Consider the following 27,121-nt stretch of genomic DNA (forward strand, 5'->3'; position numbering starts at 1 on the left):
GAATTGTTGAAGCGGTGAATATTTTCAAATAAAATGTTTTTTCTTTTGTAATTTGCAGTCTATTTGACCTTTTTACCATATTTACACTCAAGAGAGTTGAATAAAATAACAACATATTGTAGTAAAAAAATTACTACCAGGCGGTGTTAAATATAGTTACATTTTTAACTCTGCCCAGAGTTAAAATTAACCCTTACTTCGGTGTCAATGTGCCAACCCTTTTGAAAGTGTTGATTTAACTCAGTTTTGAGTGGACCCCATGAGACACTTTCAAAGTGTTGAAATTAACACCCATAGAGTTGTTTTGGGTCCTCATATTTTGCTGTGTATATATATATATATATATATATATATATATATATATATATATATATATATATATATATATATATATATAATTATTATTATTATTATTAACAAAAAGATGAAAGACAAAATACTAAATACTTACGTTATTACACTCTACAGCTTCCTACTCCACTTCATTTTCTAAAAGAACAAAAAATCATGATCTGTGTGAACGAGGTTAACAGCAAAAAAAACTTTAAATTAGCAACTCAAAGGTTTGATAAACGACCTGCACCTCAATCTGACACGACAGCTGGAGATTAACCGTCGCACGTAATCAGCTCGCATTATGAATGAATGGCGAGGGCAAAAATCCTATTGGACGACGCAAATTCAAATTTGCTGGCTGCTAATGCTAAGCGAAAGTCAATGGATAATACCCCACTTTGCAGACCCGGAAGTTTAAAAAAATATATCATCCAATGTGTCACAAAATGTAGTTTTAAGAGTATTTTAGGCGAGAATGTAGTTGTTTTAAACTCGAATCGGCAGTTTATTTACAAAGACAGCGCTTCTTTGACAATGTGCTTCAGTGAATGCGGACTCTGTCAGCGGGAGCTTTATGATTCTCTTCCCCGCCGACAGCAGCTTTTACTTCGGCCAGTCAATCTCGGATCTGCCACTGGATTCAATCTCCCCCTTGTAGTTAAAACACGATATTTAATACATTTTGTGTATATCTAACTGCCAGTTTTTGGTCTTTTAAATCTATTTTTTGTTCTCAGCTGTATTATTTTGGCAGTATTATTCTGTTACGTTTTATATTTTTTTATTAATTAATTAATTTATTTATTAATGCTAAACTGTTGTTCTCTGTCTTTGTTTACCAATCTGGTTACCTTTAATTTCTATTGTATACATCTACTTTATACTTGTATGTCCAGTGTAGTAGTTTATTAAATCTGATAATCAAAGACAGGTCTGTGTATAATAAGCCATTTCACTTCACATTTAGGGGGATTTATGCTAACATTTTTTTAAATAAAAAACATAAATTTATAATATTTATAAGGCCATGTTTTATATAATTAAATCATTTTATTGTTAATGTACAGTTTTTTGTGCATTTCTTCCAAATAACCAACAACTTATGACATAAATGAAGGACCATTTCATAAACGTTAACTCGCTCCTTTTTCACACAAGTGATTGTACCTTTCTTTGGGCCTTAAATGGAACATTCTTTTCAAAAGTGGAACATTCCATTCGTACTGTACATGCAAATATTAAAATCTAATCACAAATATGGCTAATTACCCATTCATAGTTTGTGAACTTGTTTTCATTTGTGAATTTTACTTAGTTTAATTTACATTAAAAAGATAAAGGTTCCACTTTGAATATATTTTAACATGCAGTTTATTTACAAAAATAAGCATAAAATACAGAAAAAAAATAAACAGAAAAAATCTATAGAGAATTAGAATCATGTTTTGAGTTTCAATGCTGGAGCCCCATACCTGGAATTGCTTATAGGGCCCCCAAATCACTAAGTCCGCCCCTGGGTACAACATTGACGTTGATGTCCTGTGCCTGCTGGGATGTACGCAAGGTTCACCAAGGTTCAAATGGAAGTATTCACTCTCATTCAATGATCCACCTTCAAAAAAAAAAAAAGTAAATTATTATGATTGAACCAAACCTGCTTATTGTGAAAACACCAACAGAGACATCAAATTTATTCTCTGTGTTATTTTTTCCAAATCAAACCCACTTAAGATTTGCTTGAATGCCTGTTTTTGAATGTAATAATAGTCCATTAACAACTGCTGCTATGTAATTAGTAAAACACAACAGAAATCTGAGCTAAAAGAATAATAGCCTGAAGAGTCAGTCGACATTAGTATCCACTAAAGACACATTTGAGAATGTCACCACATTTCGTTAATGTCCAGTGCAGATTCAGAGGCAAATGTAGCCAATGATTTACAGCCCAAAGCATTTGCACCTCCAGCCAAACAGAAAACCATCATCATCATATCTTTACTTCTGCACACGTGCTTAATTACACATTCTGTAAGGGCAATGAGCTTGTGACTCTTCCAGCTTCATGAAGGGAATGTGAAAATGAGCTCTCAGATGAAGCAGCCAGGGAGATTTGCAATAAACATGCAAATTCAACTGAAAATGCTTTAATGAGTTTATACGGGCAACTAATGTGATGTATGAATTTGATGAAATGATACCAAACGTGCTCACTGAATGAAAGGTAGACAATCCTGACTGAATGCTAACTTGCTCAACACATTTTTTTCTGTCTTTACACTTTTTTTTTGGAGATCACTGATTGCCAAACATAAAACGAATAAAGATCATAGAGCTCATTCAAAACAAGGCTTTGAAATGTCCAATAAAGTATATTGTTGTTGTTTTAAAGATTTGGTTATTGTTGTAGACCTGTCAGTGTCAGGGTTCTGCCACTCTGGTCTTGTGAATTCTTGTTTTGGTGGTGGAATCCAGACACTAGACCTGTTTTGTCCTGTTTCTGTTATTGTGAATGTCTCTGCGTTAGCGCGGACACGCGCACTCTTGTACTCGTGTTTGTGTTGTTCTGTCAGCATCGCGCTGTTTCATTCTCAGCATCTTCGTCTAGTTGCTTTCAGTTTTGGTTGACGCTGAGATGAAGCATGCGCGTTGCATATGTGTGAGCGCACGGTAAGGTGTTTATCTATCGTACGCTCGTGTCTTGCGTCTGTTGTCAAAGCACGTGGCTCTGTGTTTACATTGTGATCACGTGCTTTTGTGGTGTGCTTCAGTGTTGTGCTTGTGTTGTCATGAACATGCGGTTAATGAGTTCTCTCATTGGCTGCATGTTCTTGTCCTGTTTTGTGTGAGCACATGGCTTGTCTTGTCTCTGTCATGCGCTCTCCCGTCTATTGTCTAGTCCCACCCCACTTGTTTACCCATTATTAGTTAATTATGTTCATCTGTTGTGTGTTAATTTTCTCCTGCTTATAATCTCCTCATGTCTTCTGTTCTGTGTCAGTTTGTCGTCTACACTCCCCCTGTGTTCCTCCTCCAGTCTTGTCTTGCCAGCCAAGCCAAGTTTGTTTCTGTGCTTTGTTAATGTTTTCCCCCTCGGGGTAGTTTTGTTTTGCCTTTTATTTTTATTTTATTATTAATAAGTACCCATCATTTGCTGCACCTCAGTCCTTGCTCCTTTCCCTAACCACGACCGTGACAGTCAGAATGTGCTTTCTCTTCTACTGTAGCTGCTGGGTATATAGGAACACTGTAATAATGCCACACTGACATTATAAAAATTGTGCACTTAAGCACAGTTTCTTCAAATAAAATATGTACAAAATAGGCTTAATTAAAACATGACATGACTTGAAACTTGAATATTGTGATGGCTGCTTTTGAAACACTGCTTCAGGAAGCATCAAAACATTCACAAATATTTTGTTCCAAATCAGTGACTTCAGAGAGTGTCAAATTGTCAAGGTCATGTGATTTCAGTAAAAAGGGCATTGATATATTGTTATAGTGTTTTAAACATTCAGAAAATGTAATAAATCTACTCTTGTGGACAATCTGTGTAATTATATAAAACGTACATTAATCACATGGCTTTATTCAGATTGGCCCAATGCAGAATCACAAAACCGGTTTCATATATTTTATCTCAAAACGGTTTTACGAGTTTGTTTATATTTACTGTTAAAGTCCAAAAGTGAAGATTTTGTGTTATTTATTACTTGATTGTTGAAGCTACCTACCAGAAGTGCTTTGCTTGTTAACAGAGTTGTTGAATAATAAAATAAGGTGAATTCTAAAAAAAAAGGAACATCCTGGATCTTAATTCTTTTTATGTATAACTGAAGTATCGAATCGAGTTTTGGTATCGGTAGATACTCTAAATCAACTGACTGAGCAAAAAAGCTGATTGGGACATCCCTATTAGATGATGTGTAAAGTGTATACTGTATATCCGGTTTGAAAAAGTCAATGGTAATTTCAATGGAGTTTTTGTTGAATTTACACAGTTGACCACAAAATGTCCCTAGCATGTAGTGTTTTGACTTCTTCAAAAAAAACGTAAATTATTTTGCAAAACGACTGGCTTAATTGTTTCACAGCTTTGTTTCTCCCATCACTACCTGAACATGTAAATTTGACATACTGTAAACGTAAATGGGGCAAACTTCTGTAAATAAAGTATGTTGGGGCCGTGGCAATATCATTATTATAAAATTGGAAAGTAGCAGGGTTTAAATGGACAGAAGGCAGTTAATATGCTTGTGTAACTCAGCAGAAAATTTGAATAGTTTCCTGAGTCAGTGAGGCAAAAAAGGCTTTGGGCGACATTAATGATGTCATCGCTCCAGAACTTTACAACCCTCTATACGTGCTTTGCTGAACGCTTCTGGTATTCTTTTTGACACACACTCCAAAGCTTCGGCACAAAGTCTACATAAATGATTTTAGACTGTAATTTCAAAAGTTGTCACAATCATATTTGTTCCAGGTTGGTGCCTAGAATAATATAGAATAATATAGAATAAAATATATATATATATATATATATATATATATATATATATATATATATATATATATATATATATATATATATATATATATATATATATATATTTGTGAGTTGTTCATGAGCACACTAGCCCTTTGGTATTTCAAGCATGCACAAGACAAATCAAAATGCACCAGGCTTAGCTTGAGCACTAATTCCTTTGGGATTGTGATGCTGTGGCAGCAAACTGTCCCCAGCTGGCATCCCCAAAGGTTAAAAGACAGCAAAGAAACTGGGAAAGGTTTTGAATAAATAAACAAACGACTAAATCATGACCAGAAGAGGATATAGTGCTCTATGAAATAGTTTTACTTATTTTATTTATTTGCAGTGCAACTTTTTAATTTTTAAGAAATGGTTTGTTTGAATGACTTTTGTTAGTTTATGGTACCTGTAGCTTGTTGATGTTGTTTTTTGTTTGTTTTTTGTTGTTGTTTGATGTTTGGTTGGCACGGTGGCTCAGCGGTTAGCACTGTCACCTCACAGCAAGAGTGTGGAAGTTTTTTTCTTCTTCCCGTGTTAGCGTGGGTTTCCTCCACAGTCCAAAGACATGCAATGAAGGTAAATTGGGTAAGCTAAATTGAATCTGAAGTGTATGAGTGTAAATGAGTGTGTATGGATGGGTTGCAGCTAGAAGGGCATCCACTGCGTAAAACATATGCTGGATAAGTTGGTGGTTCATTCTGCTGTGGCGATTCCGGAATAATAAAGGGACTAAGCTGAAAAGAAAATGAATGAATGAATAAATGAATGGGTTAGCTAAATTGCCCATAGTGTATGATTATGTGTGTGAATAAGTGTGTATGGATGGGTATTTCCCAGAACTTGGTTGTGGCTGGAAGGGCATGCACTGCGAAAAACATATGCCGGAATAGTTGGTGGTTTATTCTGCTGTGGTGACCTCTGTAATAGAGACAAAGTCAAAGGAAAATGAATGAATGAGTTTGTTGTGTATCATACAACATCCTTTCTAGGGATATATTGCATGCACAATACACATTTTAAATAATTTCACTTAACTTTTGATTGTTTGTTAAAGTTTGGTGTTTCCATAATGTGTTTAATTAAGTCAGTGGCTTGTTTATTATTATTTTTTTTATATTATTTTTATTATTATTTTTATGATTATTATTATTATTATTATTATGTATTTTCTGTTTGCTCATATAGACGTGTATTATACTCTTTTTCAAAGCTTTCGAAAACTAATAAATCTTTTAATGACAGTGATGGTTTCATTAAGAGCTACGGTTGCCGAGAGAGCTTAACGCGCTGCAATTTAGGAAAACACATGCAATTTCAAAAAAACATCAGCAAATTAAGAAAAGATTTGTGCCGCAGATCCTCACAACATATGCACATTAAAAATGCACTTCATTTTCCCACAAAGCAAACAAATTAATAAAATACGAAAAGAAATTTCTTAATTTGCTGGTGTTTTTTGTAACTGCACGTGCTTTCTTAAACTGCAGCACATTATAAGCTCTCTCAGCCACCACAGAGAAACATTGTTATAGCAATACTCCAATAGACCAATACACCACCTATCTCATTTTTGATCGCGACTTGTAAAATGCATTCACACCCTTGTCCTTTTTTATGAGCCATTTTCCAAAGCTTTAAAGACCGACTCTTCATTTTATAAACACTTTATTAGCGACACACACACTGAAAATGTAAAGTTTTTAAGTAATTAAATTTATTTAAGTCATTAAGTCATAATTTTACATACAACTTGCAGAAAAAAGATAAAAAATATATTTTAAATTGCATGTTGCATTTAGTCTGCCTACTGGCCTAAATAAGCTTTTGCATCAACAAATTCATAATCATTTTGGCGGTGCAAGCTTTATGCACGTGCTTCAGTGGGGAATAGGCTATAAGCATATATATAATATCAGGCCCGGATTGGTTAATCGGGTGGACCGGGAAAATTCCCGGTGGGCCAGTCTGTTTATTGGCCACAAGGGCCGGTGTCCCTAGCTGCTTGCACTCCCAGCAGTCGCTATTTATCTATTAATTTATTAAGTTATTTGTTTGTTTGTTTGTTTGTTTGTTTGTTTGTTTGTTTGTTTGTTTGTTTGTTTGTTTGGCCATAGCCTCATTTTTTTATTTATTATTTTGCCACATCTCCATTTTTATTTATTTTCTCGCAGCCCTGTGAGCAAAATGCAGCCTGCAGATTAATGATGACAGAGGCACCTTAGAGAATAAAATAATTCGAATAATTAATATTAATGAATATTACACCTGCTCAATAAAAATCAGATGATTCACCACATTATCAAATCTGACTTGATCAGAAATCTAAAAATAGGAGAAAAAGTTTAAGCCATCAATGCTACGCCCCAGTTAAAAAAGAATCATGAGTTTGATCCTATATCCTAACGAATGCCCTTAAATAATGTAGTTAGTAGTTTACAAGCATCAGTGTTTATTGAAATTGAAATAAGATTAAAAGAAAAACAAATTGAAATTGAGATAAAAAAAAATGTTGTTATAGCAACCTATGTGACTGCTTGGGGAAATAACACTCGTCTTAGACGTCACAGGATGACTGATCATGAAGGAACGTTTAGTCTGGCATATTTGCTAACCACGACAAGTCAAGATTTTTATCAAGAAAAATAAATAAATAAATCGCACGATTTGACATAGTGACTTTCGCAACCGACAATAAAAATCGTGTAATCTGACTGGGGCTTAATAGGGTATTAACCAATGGTAACAGCGTTTGTGTCAAGATACAGATCAAAGGAGCACAAGAGTATGTCAAGTTCAACTGGTTTTAGTAACAGTGGTTAGAAAACCAGGTTTATTCTGATTTCAAATTGGCAGATAGGAGAAATCTGGGAGATGGATTTTGTAATGGGTTGGAGTAATGAGTAAGCTGGTGACTAGGGATGTGGGAGTTTTTTAATTTGTTTAATTTAAACATTTAATACATATCAAACTCTAAAAAGTTGTAAAGTGTATTCCTTAAACTACCACAAAAGAAATAAGTCTTCATCTCATTCAAAGGATTCTCCACTTAATCAATCTTTGTTGCAAAAGAATTTTGATGCATTTTTATCCAATTCATGGAGTGTGCCAAATGTAGAGCGGTAAGCAGGAGGCCATTTCATTGTCTTTGTGTTTGTGTTTTTACATTTCTCTCCCTAGGGGTGATAGGATGCAGCAAAGAGTCACAAGGAAGCAATCTGTCAGCTCAGATCAATATTCGTTTTCAGTATCCCACCTGCATTACAATTCTTCAATCAATCCCCTTCAGCAACAAGACCAGCACACACATTCCTATCTTAATGCTGGGATTCATCTCTTTCCCCACTTGAAATGTACCCATCATCTCTCGTTACGGCATTAACTCTAAATAGAATAGACCATTATTTATTCAAAATATTGGCACTTATTTCTAAGATGTCTCCAGCTGATCTCATTATTTGTTTACTTGTTTGATTCAATGATGCATGAAACTGTGATGAGACTAACGCTGACCTAAAGCCTGTCTACACTTCATTAATTGTCTAATTCCATGGTGTCTGTATCAACCAATTATATTATGCAAATATGAGCACAAGTTTCCATTTCTTGAATCATCGAACTGCATTTCATACAGTTCGTTTTAATCAACAAGTGGTGTATGTCACATGACTCCTGGACTTTGTAGTATCATTCTGGTTATTTGTATTGTAATCTAATAATTCATTTTACACTTGTTAACACTCAAGATGCATCTGTTTTTATTTATTAAAGCGACTCAAATAGGCCTAGTTGAGACAGCAAAATAATCACTGGTCTTCATATGGACTGTGCTGTTTTGTTGTCCTCAACAGACCCCACTGAAAATGTTGGCATTTAAACAGCCCCTCTGCTCGAATATGACATTTCAATCTGAAAAGTAATATATTTAGAATGGAATCAGAGGAGACTGAAATCTCAATGTTACTGTGAGAACTCTTTATGTGCACATCAAATCAAAATGGACACTTTTGCATATTAGCCAAAAGAATTTCAATTTAGGACCAGTTTTAGCAAGCCTAAAAAATCCAATTATTTCCCAATGGATGCTGTCAAATGCCATACTAGATGTATTTCTCATGGGTAAAAAAACGCATATCCTGTAATTTAAATGCTTTTGCAAAGATCAATATTACAAGAGGAATGGACAAGAAACATGATCTGAAGAAATGAATGAAATTGTATATTTGAGTTCAACATCCCTATTTGTGTCAATGGACCACAAAACATGTGTCTTTTTTAATAAGCATTAAAAAATGTTTAAAGATTGGGAAAAAAAAATCTTGAAAACAATCTTAAATCTTGAAAAAATGAGATTTAAAAAAAAATCCTAATAACGAGAAAATTGCCTTTAAAATTCTCCAACTTCAATTTCTCCATCCTTATCAATAAATATTACTAATGAAAAATGGATTTCAATAAATTTACAATTGACTTAATTTAACTACGTTTACATGAATATCAGTAATCAAATAATTTGCCTTAATCGCTATTAAACGCTATTCACATTTCTTCCAGAGATTCATGTAATTTCAGGTTTTTAACAGCAGTTTGGCACATTCACATTAATGTAGGAACATTTCATGCATGCCCCTTGGGACAAACGGCATACTGGATGCGAGGAACTGTTGGAAGAGTGTTGTTTTAACATAATTTTTGATACCGCAAACCGTATGGAAGAAAAATTTGGTGGGTGCAGAGAAAAGCATCAAACAGCCACATTTGTATAGACTATCCTGAAACAAAACGCGGTGAAACTCATGTGCGGCAAAAATCATACATAACGGTAATAATTTGATTAAGGTGTTTACATGCTTACATTTGAAAAGCAGCATTTACAGCAGATCTTTTAGTCCATAATATTGTATAGTGATATTAACATGCTTTAAACTTATTAACTAAATCCTTTTGACTAAGGTATGTTTTTAAAAACTGAGAGTACTGCTGATGATACTAACGAACTTTGCCATCTTAATAAACATAAACAAAGAACACTGATCACACACTTTCCAAATCCATAGAGACAGGACAATCAACACGAACTAGAACTGCGTTTTTTTTTTAAAGGTGACTAGTGGCAAATCCGAATTTCACCATTTCCAGATGCGCTCAGGTAAAAAAAAATGTTCCTTACAAACATATTTTTGTCGCAGAGCACTGTAATCCGCAGTCAAATGTGGGCCCACATGCAGTGGTGCTCTCATTGCAGGAAAATGAAAACAAAACCTGTTGCTGCACATTTATGAATGCAACACTAACAACCCATGGCTCTGAACAATTCTTCTTCCTCTACTTGTTTGAATTACAGTTGGCAAAACAACGTGGTGTTTCTCTGACGTCTCAACACTGTGACAGGTCTTCGAAGCTATTATGAATATTAATGAAGTTGCAACTGGGTTCGATCTAAGTCTTTCTCATGAATTAATCCTGAAAACTCAAAGATGTCATGTTGTACCGGCCGTTACAGACATCCAGTATCCATGATGGAATTTATACAAGGATCTCAAGGCTGTGATGTAGCTTCAAAATTTATTTTCAAACCAAATTAACAAATTTGCTCTGAACGACGCTTAACCAATTTTCACTTTTTAGTGAAATATGTGTCCTAATAGTGTTTTTAACAGCGTGGGACATATACATGGCTGTCAACATCTCAAAAAATGTGTTTTGGTGTTTCAAGACCCTTTAAAATTTACTATATATTGTAATAATTTTGTCATAAAAGAAAAATCTGTAATTATCACAATCTTTTCAAAGATTGTCAAAATTATACCTGCAAAAGACAGTGTGGTTCAGGGTCACATATACAGTTGAAGTCAGAATTATTAGCTCCATTTTTTATTTATTTTTCTTTTTAAAATATTTCTAAATGTTTAACAGAGCAAGGATATTTTTTTGCAGTATGTCTGATAATATTTTTTCTTCTGGAGAGTCTTATTTGTTTTAATTCAGAAAGAATTAAAGCAGTTTAATTTTTTTTTTAAGCCAGAGGTCAAAATTATTAGCCCCTTTAAGCTGTATAGTTAGTCTACAGAACAAACCATCATTATACAATCACTTGCCTAATCACCCATACCTGCCTGGTTTACCTAATTAAGCTAATTAAGCCTTTAAATGTCACTTTCAGCTGTATAGAAGTGTATTGAATTCTTCATCTAGTCAAATATTATTTACTGTCATCATGGCAAAGATAAAATAAATCAGTTATTAGAAATGAGTTATTAAAACTATTATGTTTAGAAATGTGTGTTTAGAAATCTGCTCTCCGTTAAACAGAAATTGGGGAAAAAATAAACTGAGGGCTAATAATTCTGACATCAACTGTATAAATTATATGTTAAAGGTCACTGATTTTACCCCTTTTTCAAGATTTGCTATACATCTTTTGTGTTTCCAGAATCTGTCTGCAAAGTTTCAGCTTAAAATACCCACCAGATTATTTATTATACCTTTCTTAATATTGAAATTTTCAGCTCTGAGCACATTGTAGCTGTTTTTCTTGCCTTTAATGCAAATGAACTAGTTGTCCCTACCCACCATTCCAACATGCCTGTCAGAGCCACAAAGATCGCTCCCTATGGCTCGAATGTGTGTCTCCATCCCCTGTTGCTCCAGCTAAACAGCACAGTGATAGACATAAAGGAAGCAGATCTCATGTAACACTTGTGAGAAATACTACAGTATGAACTTTCCCAATGATTATTTGATGTATTTGTTGTGGAGTTAATTCAAGCCTTTCTGCAACGATGAGTCACACACAATGTCGTTCCAATGTTCACACACTGATTATATTTGCTAGTACAGAGACATGTTAATACGCGGCTGTAAATCAATTTAGTGGGCGGGAAAAAACACATTTCTACATCATTATGTGGTGGGCCTCAATACGGGAAGGATTTGGATCCTATTTAATGTCAGAAAATTTTTCAAAAGAGACTATACACTATACCTACACACAGTTCTGTCCAAACAGCTTACAAAATATTATTTTCATCATAGGTGCTCTTTAATACAATGTCAGAAAAGTTCTGGTACACAAATGTTGATTTTAGATATTAAAAGACTGAATGTGGAAATATAAATTGAAAACTATCATGATAGTGTGATAGATGAAAAATGAGGGGAAATTTCTAGCCAGCAAATATCACAGAATATTAGAGGTAATGAAAAAACTGAATCCAATTTCAAAAGCTGAATATTAGCATTCTGGGATGTCAGTAAGACAGCTACTGAAACAGTTTTCTCTGAAAGAAAGAGTCTGTGTCTGCTATATCAATTTGCTTTACATTTTTTTAAACTTCCATCCAAACCTGTGCCATATAAAGTACTTCAACAAGAGTAATCTCAATACCCATAAATCCAAATTTATACTAATGCCAGGACTTTATCAAAGCCCTTTGCAGAGAGATCATTTGAGACTTCAAGTAAAAGGCCATTTAAACCATCATGTACAAACCTATTCAGTTGCTTATATGATTTTAAAGCAAATGACTACTTAAGACTTTTGGAAGGTGGACTATTCATTATGATTCGAGTTCATTAAAGAACAAAACAATTATTCACTTCCAACAGTCTTTTTAGTGAATAAATTCAGCATATTCAGAGTCTGACAAAAGCGGTCTGTAATAAATAGCCATGAACTAACTGAAGCAGTATCATGTTGAGGTCAGTTCCCTAATTCTTTTCTGAAAAAAAATCCTTGAGTGCCTGAGCAAGCCAGAATCAATACCTAATGTCCAAAATGGAAATTAATGTTAGTGTTTTCGATGGGAATGTTGCTACATGGTGTGTGCGCTGAGGAGGTAAAGCAGATGAAGCATATCAGGCTACTTTAGCAGCACATTTCCAGTGAACTGTGTGTTTCCAAGTGCAATCAAATATTTATTGTAATTCTCTTTTGTAATGCAGTTAATTTTTGAACATAAAAAATTATGTGCCTGGCATAACACGCAGAATGTCACAATAATTTATTTTTCACTGTGCCCTGTCCTTGGCACAAAAAACGAAGCATAGGACACTACACCACAAATGAATATTTACATGGTCAAAAAAGAAATTTGTACAATTAAAGTTGCACATTAAAAAGTGCAGATGTCTTCTGCCTGTATATGTAAACAACAGATTTTCTAAGGGTGCTTTCACACCTGTGAATCGATTCAGTTGTTCCGAAACAGAGATTACAAATGTTACATTGTTGCTCTTTGCTCTTGGAGCGGTTGGCTTTCACACTGCAAAGTTTCTAATCGGACCAAAAGAGCTAAAACAAGTCACATTGGTCAGAGTGTCAGGGTTTATTTTGCAGCGTCCCGCTAAGCTGTCAGAAAAGGTGGTGGTTTGATGTTGATTGACAGGGTGTGCGCGCGCGACGTGTCTGAGGAGAGATGTGGTGGGGAGGGGTTAGAAGGGTGCGAGACGATGCCTATTTGAGGACCGGGGGGGAGATGCAAGATTACCAGGAGATCATCACTAGTTTGCGGGCATCCGGAGACTCGCGAAACTTCCCGCCCTACTCATAATTCTCTCTTCATATAGTCGTATGCCTATTACATATCCATAAAACACTGTGATATAACCGCGCTCGGATCGGATCCCTTTCTCACTGCAATCAAACCGCTCCAGGGTTCGTTTCAATGGAGCCGAGACCACCTCACTCAGGCGGTCTCAGAGCGATTACTTTGGCGCGGAACAGTGGCGATTGCCCTGTTCACATATGCCAAACGAACCGCGCTAACTGGGCAAACAAGACAGGTTCCGGGACAAAAGTGTGGGTGTGAAAGCACCCTAAAATAAACATTTTCCGATTTGAATATGGGATTCTGTTGATTAACTGATCCTTCAGTTAAGCACTGAGCTCTTTTACAACTGCAACTACACTTCTCAGGGTGCTTTTCAATATCCTATGTCCTATGACCTGGAGAATGATCTAATTCTCTGTTTTCTAATTTCACCATGAGGAGGTGAGAATTAAGGAGAGAGCAGGCTTCCCGATGAGTCATAAGTAAGAGAACCAACCCAGGGTCATCCTGATTATGAACCCCTATATACATTTCTAGAGAGAGCAAAACACGTTGCAGGAGCTACGTTTTGTTTTTTTGTTGTTGTTGTTTTTTTCTTTTTTTTTCTTTTTTTTTTACAGTTTGTGTTTTCAGGAGTCCACTAGAAGCTGCTGTGTATGCTTTTCAGATATCAATTTTTTATCTTGAGTCCCATCCGTGCCTGTGGTTCTCACGTAAACCCACCAGAGGCCGTTGTCGACTGACTGACCGACTGACCACCAACTATTCCAGCATGTATTTTATGCAGTGGATGCCCTTCCAGCCACGACCCAATGCTGGGACACACCCATACACTCTCATATTCACACACACTCATACACTAAATTGGCTAAATTGTCCGTAGTGTAAATATTACGCAGAGATGGGTTGTGGCTGGAAGGGCACCCGCTGTGTAAAAACATGCTGGATAAGTTGGTGGTTCATTCTGCTGTGGCGACCCTGGATTAATAAAGGGACTAAGCCGACAAGAAAATGAATGTTGTATGTAGCTACAAATTAAAATTAACTTTAGGTCTCAAAATGTGATTAATTATCATGTTTATCAATTTTATGGAGAACAAATGTTAAATAAAGTACATTCATTTCAAGAGTTCACACTTAGCTGATGATTGATTATAGAGCATGTTTGATTTGCCGTCCCAGAAGAGAGCCCTAAGCTCATGAGATCCTCAAGCCCAGGGCTCCCTCCTATTTGCAGGGCGAGATGGGAGTTGGAGCTCAGGTAGATCTCAAGAACACCATTTCTGTCTGTGACCCAATGCTGGGACACACCCATACACTCTCATATTCACACACACTCATACACTACGGCCAATTTAGTTTTTCAGTTCACCTACCCCATGTCTCTGGATTGTGGGGGAAACCAGAGCACTGAAAGAAAACCCACCCCAACATGGGGAGAACATGCAGACTCATCACAGAAATGCCAACCGGGACAGGAATCTCAAATAGTGACACTGTAAGCCTTAAATTACATGAATAGCACAGTAAAGTACCTGTCAGTAGAGCTGTCGTGAGGCTTTCCTGGGCTATGCGACTACATATCATCCCTAAACGCTTGTCAGGAACAGGCGCTCAAACCGTAGCATTCCACAAAACTTTCCATTAGATCAAGATGTCCCGCCATCAAATAGTTGGGCATGAATAGCATTTGAAGGGCCTTGCAAAAAAAAAAGTCAGATGATATTACAAGTAATGAAGGGGGGAGGGATAGTTTCATTTCTGAAATTATATTTCAGAATGTCTTTAAACCCTAAAATTAGTAAATTCAGGTCTATTGGGTCAACACTTTCTTGGTCATCTCAAGGGCAAAAAAGTGTCCCAATTGACCTGAATACACCCTATTTGTAACCTATCATCATCGGATCATCAATCTAAATGAATATCAATTACCTATATGTTAATAGTTATACAAATGCATATGTCAGTGCTGATAAACAGAATGTCTAATAAGTCCATCAGAAACACATTTTTAGTGGTCTTTAGTGGTCTGCTTTTAGTGGTGCTGCTGCTGCAAAAATAATAAAAGAATTATATATATATATATATATATATATATATATATATATATATATATATATATATATATATATATATATATATATATATATATATATATATAATTGTGACAGCATACTATTTGAATTATGCAGGGGAAGTACCCCTTTTGTTTATTTTGAGGTCTTTTTGTTCAATTTCTTAAGATTTAACCGCACATAGTCTCTCATAGTCTCTCTCTTATTGCCTTACAAGCAGGATTGACAGAGCATCTGCTCCACTGCAGGTATACAACCCTTTAGAAGTGGTTAATTTTGTCATTGCAATGCAACATATATTACAGATACATACTGATCATGGCTTCATTGTGCAATGTACATGTGCTTTTCATGATAGGAGACCACTAACGTTCTTCAAAAATTCCCATATAAAGTTTCTTTCCAGAATTATTCTTTGATTGTGTGTGTAAAATTGATACCCCTCCCCATGTATTTCTTTTAAGCCATTCTGCTCAGTGCACCTACATAGCAACACAATCCATGTTTTTGAGACATTCTGTTCATTACCTCTGGATATGTGAACATTTGAGTCACACTTCACTTTATTTTTCATCTTCTCTCCAACAAAAGAGATACCACACTGCTTGAGTTATATTGACATAGAAGCTGGCCACTTTAATATTAAAATATTGCTCCATCAGACCACAAGCATAAAACAAGCATGATTTATGTGTGTTTGTAGTATGATTGGGTTCACTGTCATTTAGTCTTTTTGAAGAAAAAAAAACTACATATATATATATATATATATATATATATATATATATATATATATATATATATATATATATATATATATATATATATATATATATATATATATATATATATATATAGCTGTTTCTATAACTTACAAAGTGCAATATTTACAAAAATGTCTTTTGACAGTTGAAGTACATATCTAGCACATATAGGGGTTTTGTGGATTAATTTTCATCACTTAAAAAAATATTTGTTTTTGATTGTTCAAACTACTTATTTAAAATAAGCTAAAACAACACAATTCTTGAGATTTCATTGAGATAACTTTTTCAATCCACATAAATTTGTTAAGGTGTTAAGTTAACTCAAACAATTTGTGTTGGGACAACATAAATGAAATGTGTGGAACCCTGCATTTTTTACAGTGATCTAACACTCTGATGAATGTCTTGCAATTTTGAAAAGTTACACTTCAAGGTTAAAAAATAAGTAACAAATGGGACACAAATTTCATATAGTGAAAACATTTGGTAAAGCTTTGGTGGTTGCCTTTATTTGTTTCATTTATTAATTTATTATTAAATTTTAAAACATATAGATTTTATATGTTGTATAATGGCGACGCAGTGTCACAGTAGGTAGTGCTGTCACCTCACAGCAAGAAGCTTGCAAATTGGTTCTAACCTCGCCTCAGTTGGCATATGTGTGTGGAGTTTGCATGTTCTCCCTACGTTTGTGTGGGTTTCCTCCACAGTCCAAAGACATGTGGTACAGGTGAATTGGGTAGGCTAAATTGTCCGTAGTGTAAATATTACGCAGAGATGGGTTGTGGCTGGAAGGGCACCCGCTGTGTAAAAACATGCTGGATAAGTTGGTGGTTCATTCTGCTGTGGCGACCCTGGATTAATAAAGGGACTAAGCCGACAAGAAAATGAATGTTGTATGTAGCTACAAATTAAAATTAACTTTAGGTCTCAAAATGTGATTAATTATCATGTTTATCAATTTTATGGAGAACAAATGTTAAATAAAGTACATTCATTACAAGAGTTCACACTTAGCTGATGATTGATTATAGAGCATGTTTGATTTGCCGTCCCAGAAGAGAGCCCTAAGCTCATGAGATCCTCAAGCCCAGGGCTCCCTCCTATTTGCAGGGCGAGATGGGAGTTGGAGCTCAGGTAGATCTCAAGAACACCATTTCTGTTTGTAGCTTAGGAGCAATTAGGGATTGCTACTTACTAGGAGCACGTCTATAGTGCCAATTTGGATTAGTCAATTAACGTAAGTCGCATATTTTTGGATGGTGGGGCTCGAGGAAAAGACATACGAGCAGGGGGAGAATATTTAAAGTTTACACAGAAACGTTGACTGGCTTGGTAAAGAATAGAACCAGTGACGTTCTTGCTGTAAGGCAACAGTGCTAACCACTGAGCCGCTGTGCTACCTGTCTAGAAAAGGAGGAGGAGTAGGGGGGAAGGGGGGACTCTTCAGAACAAAGATGACTGTGGTGTGAAACTTTGGTTATTTATGGAGACTTAGTAATCGTCTGACTGGTGAATCATGAATTGGCTAATGCGGAACCAGCCGTGATCAGTCATAAGCACATGATCCTCTTGAAATTAGTTCATAAATAAACTTCATTTAGTTGAGATAATAAAAAGCAATAACAAAGCAATTTGAGGGAAGTGTTCTTTTGCTTTATATTATCACTGATCATTTATTTTCCATCTACCATTACTATCACAACTGCCTTGTTTGATATCAACACTGACAATCACTTGCAAGTACTATTCTATTAATTAAAAACTTCTTATAGTGACCTGTTACCATTGCCAATATCTGATAGAAATGTACTTTTTAATTGGTGACTTAAAAATATTTTCTCATCATAATGCAGTCACAATGTTTTTATATTTTTACCTAATTATTTTGTTTATTTAAATCTTGCTCATCTTTAAAAATGCAACAAAGTAACGTGTTGCTATAATTCGTTTTGTTGTTTTTTTTTGTTTTGTTTTTTTGCACTTGTTCACTAGTCAAGTCATTTGTAGTTCTATAGCACTCTACAGAAAACAAATTGTGTATAATCAGTTTTACATAAAAAACGTGTAATCGAAATCACTAGTCAGTCCATCTCGTTAAAACTGTTAGCTCCATGTTAGTGATATAGTCCAAATATCTGTCCACAAAACTAAACTGTTTGTGACAACAAACCTGGAAACTACATTGAGCACCTGGGTTTTGAAACTACAAGAGAACTGAAATCATAATTCGAAGCTAAATAAAAAACCTGACAGGCAAGTCATAGAGCAAAACGCTTCAAGGACAAACACAGCATATCATTCTAGATCATGTCTGCAGTGTCTAATATCTGCAGAAGATCCATTACTATAATCGGTTTCATTTTTCTGTATCTCTCTTATTGACCTGCATATAATTACCTTCACAATATATGTCACTCCTTTGTAAATATGCAACAAACTGTGGTGTGGTGACCTTTTGAAAATTGTGATTATCAGATGTGATCAAATACAGTATAAACAAGTACAGATTGAAAACATGGGGGATTATAGGATTGTGCAGTAGTTTGCTTTGAGAGGGCCACTTGAAAACTCAGCATCTAGAAACTCATTTTGAGATAATATGAGCGCTGCTATGTACTACAATCAGGTTAAATGCTCTACATGCAAACGCTGGTTTTCACCTTAGTACATGCACTCTTTAACAACTTTAAGTGATTGCAGTTATTGCTGACAAAGCTCAGCTAGATCAGCTGGATTGTGTATTTTCTTTTACAATTCTAGCAGTGCAAATAACATTGTATTATAGTCAGTGTGAACAGAAATTTGCTAAGACTTATTTCATGATGTTGATGTACTTCTAACTCATTCCTTCGTTCATTTTCCTTCAACTTAGTCCCTTTATTCATCAGGGATCACCACAGTGCAATGAAACGCCTGTACTTCTAACTGAAAAGAAATATTGAGTAGGGGGCGGGGCTTTATTTTGCACATCATTCCCTCATAGCAAACTAATAATAAGAGGTGGTGTGTTAAGGAATATCAAACTGACATCAACAGAGAAGGACTGCCACTCCAAACATTGAAACGGATGGTCAGACTTTGGCTTATTTAAACTTTTTTTTTCAGTGGATTAACTTGATTATTTGTTCACCTAAAGAACAACAATGCTAGAAAATAAACATTTTACATTTTGATTTCACAAAATACATTTTGATGTCATACTGAATTAAAATATTCTTCATGGAGAAGAACAATGAGGATAGTCTGAAAACACTGATGATAGCACTGTTAGATTCACAGGGTCTTGATCAAGGATAAATTAATTATAAAACATTTTATTAGGAGGTCTATATATGTTTTATTTAAAACGATAATAGACATTTTAAATCTGTTTTGACTATTTCAGAAAATAAATTTTAGAGGATCAATGGCAGAGAACATTCTTACCCCAGACCACCTTATTGTGTTTCTCTATGGTGGTTAAACATGAAGTATACTTAATTCTGTGTATATCAATACTTGGTGTTAATCATGTGTTATTTATTTCAGAGCCAATAGATTTGTCTGAGTGCTAATTAAACTTTGTAGGTTTACACAATTTACATAAAAGCCTAAACTAAATCTGTTAAAAGTGATCATATTCCTTTAGCAAACTTGGATGAAACCATTTCATATGGATTTATTTGTTTTATCTTTTTACTAACATTTTAAAACATCTGTGTTTTAGGAGAACAGACTTATTGAAGCAACAGAAATCTCTCAGGTTGCATTTGTGTTCCGAGGATGAACAAGAGTCTTGTTTTTAAAAGATGTGAGATCAAATATATAATGACGAAATTTAAAAATTAGAGTAAATTAACAAGATGTAAAGATGTCTTCTGTAGATAATACAGTATGTAGCAATGATGGTAACTTTTTTTAAATCATGAAATTATTATAAGAATGGGATTTCCACTTAAAGCCTTCTACTTAAAAATGAAAATCAATGAGAGGAAAGCAGAATAGGCCTCTAAATGCATTGTAGCATTAATCAGTGATGGTTGGCTGTAGCTGGGCATTGCTGCCTCTAGAAGCAGTCTCACAATCTGCTGGTTTCTGATTGGATGCTCTGATATCATTTGCCAGATGGTTGAAGTGTGAAAAGTGAGTGAATGGGGATTCTGAAGGACCGAACTAGTCTTTATTGCATCTAATCAAGTAGACATCCTGAGTGTTTGGCAGAATCTGCTACAATCTGTATTCCAGAATAAAGCATCTGCCACACGAAGAAAAGAAAAAAACATTTGTTAAAGCTGGCCAGCATTTTTACATTGCTTGCCATGACATTTGTTTTGAAAAACGAGGCACAGCCATTCAGTTTGTGCATGAAAGTATGATAACTTTAAATAAATAATTTTATTCAAAGTTATCCAGTATCCTCAAAATGTTCTCTTGCTGAAAAATATAGTAGATATAATATATAGTAGATATAATATAGAGAGAGCAAAAAAACTCATGAAACTTTTTACTGTGAAAGTAGTTGTAAGATGCTGAGTTTGTGGGATTGTTCTCTTCTCGATTGTTATTGATGATGATCAGAGATCAGTTCTATTTTCTGGACTAACCATGTCTAGCAGCAGTTACCAATTATTCTACTCAAATCTGCTTAGGAGCTGTGCTTTCAGAACTTGTTCAAGAAACAGTTTCATAGGTTTTGCACTTTTTATTTTCCAGCTACAACCAAACATTTCTTGAATAAAATAAAAATATATATAGAGAGAGATGTAATGGAAAAGCTATGCTGTTTCTCAAGTTCTTGAACAGATTAAACTGAATGAATAAATGGATGTTAGGGTTAATCAAAAAGTTGCTGTAATGTTTGGGTTAGGTGAGAATTGAAACTGGGTGTCTTGGACTCAAAGATGGGGCTTTTCCCAGCTGAGCTAACCCCTCAACAGATGAACCCAAGAGCAGAAGATTAATCAGGAAACTTGAGGTTGTAGTTTCAGAAAAAAACTAAACAAATGATCTTTACTTGAAAAATGCAATACAAAGTCTAACAGAAATGACTATGCTGAGGTTCTAGTAAACATACAAAACAAATTAGACACAAGTAAAAAACACAACAATAAAGTGTAACTTAGCCTTTCAAGAGGATCAGGAGAACACCAGGCAGTAATGGCTCAAGACTGAACACACTAGCTTGTAACAAACACACTTTTATCCGCTTGTTAAGTGGTGACGTGTTTGTGACATATGTAATACTGTTTCCGGGTCCAAGCCGCCATTCATTTGAGTGGAGAAATCATTCTTTTATGATAACCTTTTATTCATATCACACATTAAAGATAATTTTACATAGTCATAGTATACACAACAATCTCTGGGCTTGCTGCATAACAAATACCAACATTTTAACAATTTATAAAACAATGAATCCCTTTCTGGCCATTGGATATTAGGCACGGACATATATATTGCGATCGTGACTTTCGAAAGTATTAAATTGCTTTGTAATTGTTTATTATTACCATTTCATGAATCTCCCCATTCAGTTGAATAGAGCGCTTGGACCCGGAAGCCGCTCCGCGTGACGTCACACTTAACAAGCAGATAGGGCAAAACACAGGTGTTGCTAATCAAGCTTGAGTGGTGGCACACAGCAGATGGTGGAAAGTGGCGCCATCCACTGTTCCGGAGGAAGCATAGAAATAGGATACTGTTGTTTGAGAAGACAGGAGCACCTCCTTCTGTTTAGGAGGAGAAATGCAGCTTAATGGATTCTTACAGTTGCATTTATTACTCATGCTCCAATTCTTGTAAATGATCTGCATGGGATTTTTATTTGTCTTATTAGGCTTATTGTTATAAGAACAAAAGATGTTTTCATGAGAAATGTTTAGCAGGTGAAACTAATAGCTTATACTAAACACAACAAATAGCTTACTTTTGCATAATTATATGAACAAAACTCATTGGAGTGCATTTGTACAAACTGTCAGTGCTGGTCTGAGTGAAAGCTTTGTTCTATTTTAATAAACTGTCTTGATGCTAATTGTAGCTTTAATGCACCTGCGTGACAGTTCATTTTAATAGGTTTGTACATATCAGAATCAAATGGATGTGGGTGTTCAAAGTATGCAAGTAAGCATTGTTGCCAGAGGCTGTCATTAGATATATCATTGGAAAGTTTATTTAAAAGTCTATAAAAAAAGTTTGTAATTCTCTAAACACAAAGCAACAAAGATGCTAAATTGGCCACACTGCAGATGTTGCATGATTTTTTCATCTTTTCTCACAGAAAAATAATAATTATAGCAATGCAGTGTCATGCAGAAGTGTGTAAAAATGAAGAGACATTTCACTCAACCTTAATGTAATAATTTAAACAGAAGTTATTTTTTGTTGCATTTGTCTAGTTAAACCTTGCTTACAGTACCAAATAATCATTTTATAAAGTATGTGTGTGTGTGTGTGTGTGTGTGTATATATATATATATATATATATATATATATATATATATATATATATATATATATATATATATATATATATATATATATATATATATTAGTGCTGTCAATCAATTAAAAAAATTAACTAATAATCGCAACTTTTTAAAAAAATTTATTGCGATTAATCGCATTTAAAATACTGAAACTTGTAATTTTGGCTATTCAAATGTAAAATTAATGTAAACGCAAGACAAAAAATACTTAAATTCAAAATATAATTGTTTATTGGAATTAAAATTCAAAATATAATTGTTTAATAGAATTTTTGTTTAACTTGTAACACAGATTTCTTCATGTAAACATACCCACAATAAACCATCAAGATCCTGGCTTGACAGCCATAAAACACAGGCATGTTAATGACATTTAAATTTCAAAACAATCAATGCCAATAAAGAAAACATTGATTTCCATGTTGGATTCTAAGTGGACTGCAAAAAAATGCCAAAATACAGGAATTGCAGATATGGAAAATGAAAAATTATAATAATAAACTATAGAATACAAACTGTTGCACTCATTGTAAAGTTTTATTGCTGTGAGTTGAGAACATTAGTTATAGAGTAGAAACAATTTTGCTTAATCCTCCTTTACATTCATCCAGTTGCTAAGACTAGGAGTATCCCGCAAGTGCACAGAGACTCCCAAATGCCCGCAAATGAATGATCATTTCTTGCAAACCGGTCGTTAAATACATTGCACACCCCTCTCCACCGCACATTGCATACGCCCCTACTCAGATACGTCGCTCACTCCACCCCTGACACCCCTCAACAGGCCTGACACAGACACACACACACAGACACACACACAACGCGCTGCAGACGTTTTGGCCCCAACGGCCTTCCATACTGAAGCGACTCCCCTCAGATTCAACACGCATGATCACATTCATAAAATTTGCTTAAACTAAGCGTCCTAAAGTATTACTGTATTTCACAAGGATTCTGACACAACAACACGTGGCAAACGCTTTTGTTGCGTTTAATAAAGGAAACACAATAAACTTGGAGGGCTCATGCTGAAAGGCAGAGTAATGCCCTGTCTTTGACAGCTCGCGACTTCACCAGGGACTTTCTGAGTACATTCACATAAGACACCAATACTCCGATTTTAATATGATTAAGATTATACCTCTACCATGTAGACTAAGCAGTGATTTTATTACCTTAAAGGAACACAGAGTCACGAAATGCGGAGGATTTTCTTTCTGTTCACCATGCGGTATCAACTTACAACAGAAGTCGAAAGTTAAAAATGAAACACCCGAAATTGCATGAAACTCTGGATAACCTGTGATGGAACTAATTGTTTTATACTGAAACTTGCCTTCAAAAAGGGCTTCATATGTCTGATCCACATTTCTTGCATGTTAAACACACGTCCACCACAACAGGAAGTAAAAAAAACCTGCAACTGCGTTAATTGCGTGAATTTTTTTAAAACGCGTTATTTAAAATTAATCGCATGCGTTAAAGCACAAATTTTGACATCGCTAATATATATATATATATATATATATATATATATATATATATATATATATATATATATATATATATATATATAGTTGAAGTCAGAAAGTTATTGTATAATGATTGTTTGTTTTGTAGACTATCAGAAAAAAAAAAACTTAAAGGGTCTAATAATTTTGACCGTCATGTTTTAGGGGCCCCTTGAAACATTTCCGTTGTGTTTCATTGTTTGCATGTGTTGTAAGAAAATGCAGCTCGTTTCCATAAATTGTTTGCGTTGTGAGAAAATTTATTATTTTCAACTAATCATTTTAACATTATAATATGCAAACTGATATGGTCATGTGACATGGATAGATTTTAATCAATACAATCAATCTTATAATTTAAAGAAGTTTCATTTAAAGGGTAATTTACTTACCTTCAGATTATCAGTCACAAAAAATTTGGTAAAAACTGATCACAGAAATGACAAGGTAGTTTTAATTTTTTACCACTTAATTTTTTATCACTTCTTGGCGTTAAAAAAACACAGATGTCATAAAATACAAAAACACATGTTTTTCTAAGTCTGATATACGTATGACAATACTGTATATGCAAACTATATATTTGACACAAGTTCATGTTTAGATTTCACATATATATATATATATATATATATATATATATATATATATATATATATATATATATATATATATATATGTATATATATATATATATATATATATATATATATATATATATATATATGTATGTATGTATGTATGTATGTATGTATGTATAACGTAACATATATGTTATGTGCGAAACATATTCAAAAATACTGCAAATATGTTTGCATGTTTTTTTGGGGGGGGTTTTTTCAACCACTGGGATTACTAATATGTACAAATGTTTAAAAATATCATTTAAATATATGTTCATATGAACATATGATCAGATTTCTGTATGGGTTCAAGCAATTTCATTTCATTTATATGTGACAAATCATTGATTCGTAGTGTGTAATTTATTAATTTTAGCCTTTCCTTCAATGCTATCACAATGCTAATGTGTCACCCAAATGTCTAGTTTCGAGTGGTACATGAAAATGAAGTATCTTTCTATTGCATAGTGAAGAAATATAGCGGACACACATCTCACCAAGCCATGCTCACACTGGCACTTCCAAGTAATATTTACTAATCCAGAATTCATTTGTTTTCCTCTCCACACAGCTCAACAGCAAATATACCCTTTTCATCGACATCCCACCAGACAACTCTTCATTAAATCTGTAAGCAGTTGTCAACACAGCACCGAATCCACATGACTTTGAAAAACACTGTTAATTTAATTCAGATTTATAAAAAATAAATAAATACAAAACTGTGAACTCTGTGGGTGGAAATGCTCTACTACATACACTGTGATGACGTGATGGACAATTGTTCACCTCTTTATCTGTAGACCTTTTTTTATATAACATGCTGATAAATTCAAACAGCATGAAAACAGCGAATGGACACACCATCTGGCTGATGGACCACGCTGGACCAGACCAGGGTCACCATCTGAGAAAGTGGAGGACAACAATCTCAGAAAAAAATTATACCTGATCGCAATCCTTTACATATATTCATTAGACAAAGCTTTTATTTAAAAAGACTCACAAACTATAAATATGACTGGTAATTCTAATAAGGTAGTTTATTGATTCAATTATTTAGACCTATTATGTTAAAAACAAAGCATGAGAATAATGATTCTTAAAAACCTTTTTCTAATCATGTTAATTTAATCAGCAACACGATGAACAGACATTTGATTTCCAGTAAATTTGTGTTGTCAAGTATTTGCAGTTTAGAACATTAATTTACAAGGAATTTGTAATCATAAATGCATGCAACAACAAGCTAAAACAAAAAACACAACTCACAATAAGGTTGATTCAATGTCAACACTGAGATTGTTTCCCTGCCACAATATGAGATGTTTGTTTACTGTATTAGATTAATCTGAAGTGGTGCCCATCTTTACATTGTTTTCTATATGTTGCTAAGCAACACGAACAGACGCTGAATGGTGGCACCAGTGTGTGTACCCTCATAGAAAAAAACAAAATAAAAATTGTAATAAAATGTTTAGAATTCTAAAAGTGGTGGAAACACTTCACATCTAGTGTACGATGTGCACAAATGAATAATGGTTCTAAAAAAGTATGCAAGCTTTAGGGCATACTACTTCCTCGTTAACAGATCGTTGTGTTGCTTAGTTATGAACCCTATCAATCATCCACATTTCTTTCATATTTAATTTTCTACCTTATTGGAGAAGCGGCAGCAGAATAATCTGCCATTCACAAGTATTTCTTGCAGAGAAATCTTCTCAGGTCATAATTATGCATTCAGACATTAATGTCTAAACATGTCTTTATATTGTTGTTGCAGATGAATTATAACACGGAAAACCAGATTGAAACATGTTTGGCTACAACTTGACAGTTGGTCTCGTGCGTCTGCCATGTTTGTAGTTTATTTACACTTTTCACCCGCATTTGTAGTTCTAATCAAATTCAATCCAACACGCATTGTGATGTGGGCAATATCAGCAGTTAGAGTATGGTCGGTTCTACACTTAGAATTTTTACCAAAAATAGTAAACCATCGTGGAATGTTAGGAAAACTCGTTTCAACATACTACGATTTGGGATACGGTAACTTGGATTCCATTGATATCTGTAGGTTACTTGTATCATATAAATATTGACTTTCAATAAACTGTAAGCCCACACAAATAAAGAAAAAAAAATCGAAAATGGAAATTGTTTCTTGAGGAAGCTCATCTATACTCTGTCACTTATGAATAAGCTATATCCGCTTCCTCTGCATCTGCTCAGCTTCTAGTGCTGGCGAAATAATTTTAT

General features: G+C 34.5%; 1 protein-coding gene across 3 annotated transcripts in view; it reads left to right on the forward strand.

Annotated features, from left to right (window-relative positions):
* Positions 1-26,305, forward strand: part of ntsr1 (neurotensin receptor 1 (high affinity)) — a 160,990-nt gene extending 134,685 nt beyond the window's left edge. The window contains exon 6 of one of the 3 annotated variants that reach the window (XR_015523367.1): positions 25,434-26,305. The gene's annotated coding sequence lies outside the window, so the exon portion shown is untranslated. Of the gene's footprint in view, positions 1-8,044; positions 8,608-25,433 lie in introns of those variants that run through there. The other 2 variants (XR_015523370.1, XR_015523368.1) reach the window with 2 other exon arrangements.
* Positions 26,306-27,121: the final 816 nt, after the last annotated feature.

This window comes from Danio rerio, chromosome 23 (assembly GCF_052040795.2).
Source record: "Danio rerio strain M-AB ecotype USA chromosome 23, GRCz13ab, whole genome shotgun sequence".
Classification (NCBI taxonomy): Eukaryota; Metazoa; Chordata; class Actinopteri; order Cypriniformes; family Danionidae; genus Danio; species Danio rerio.